Here is a 1154-nt window from a genome sequence, read left to right as displayed (position 1 = left end):
CCCTCTGAATAAATCTCATCTTGTTTAGACAGGTCTGGTGATAAGAGATGGGGATAAGATTCTTATGATTCAATAGTGAGTAATTGCTATCATGACTAATTGCAACTGTCATAAATTTAAGGGTAGAAGTTTTGTATCAAAAAGTTTTGTAACAACAAAAAAAAAGATATGGGGAGGGAGGTAGTAGTCAATCTTACATTCCAGGAACAGAGGACCTTAGGAGCATCAAGGGAGAAGAGCACGAGTGGAATGCAGACCCTATCCAGAGAAGCAGCAACACCAAAGATGGAGGCGGAGATAAAGACATGGAGAGACAGAGCAGCTGAGGATTCTAGACTCATGGAAAGAGAAAGGCTGAGTGCTGGCAGCCAGGAGGCAGGTTTGAAGAATGTACTCTTTGATTATTTAAATTATTATGTATTTCTGAGTGTTTTTGTGTATATCCCCCTAACCCCCCCAAAAATTGGGGTGATTGAAGCAAATACTGTTGAATGATGATGCACGTTGGAGATTGTAGTCATTGCAATGAAACGATGAGTGTAAAACTGATGTTCTCCCATGTAAACTATAACTCAATTCACAATAAAAACTTAAAAAAAAAATGTCCTCCAGGTTAATCTACATTATGTGGTGATTCTTAGATTCATCATTATTCTTCAGCGTTGCATAGGAATCCACTGTGTGTATGTACCAATGTTTGTTTATCCATTCTTCTACCAAGGTGTATTTAGAGGTATCCATCTTTTTACTGTTTTGAACAGTGCTGCAGTGAACATTAATATGCATATGTCTACTCATGTCAAGGATTACTGGGTCATACGGTATTTCTATTTAAAAGTTTTGGAGGAAGTACCATATTATTTTCCACATCCCACTAGCAATATAGTCTATCCATACTCATAGTCACCAGCATTTGTTATTTTCTGTTTTGTTTTTTATATTTGCTAATAATTCTAATTCTGGAGTGAGATGAGATGTCACCATTGCTTAGATTTGCATCTCTCTAATGGAAATCCTGGGAATACAAATTGAAATATTTAAAGAAAGTGAGGTGGCACAGGAGGCACAAGCATCTGGCCGACTGATTGGAAGAGATCCATATTTGTGCCCATTCAAAAGAGAGGTGACCCAATGGAATGTGGAAATCATCAGAT

Source organism: Chrysochloris asiatica, unplaced genomic scaffold (assembly GCF_000296735.1).
Source record: "Chrysochloris asiatica unplaced genomic scaffold, ChrAsi1.0 scaffold00013, whole genome shotgun sequence".
Lineage (NCBI taxonomy): Eukaryota > Metazoa > Chordata > Mammalia > Afrosoricida > Chrysochloridae > Chrysochloris > Chrysochloris asiatica.
This window is presented reverse-complemented; position numbering follows the sequence as displayed.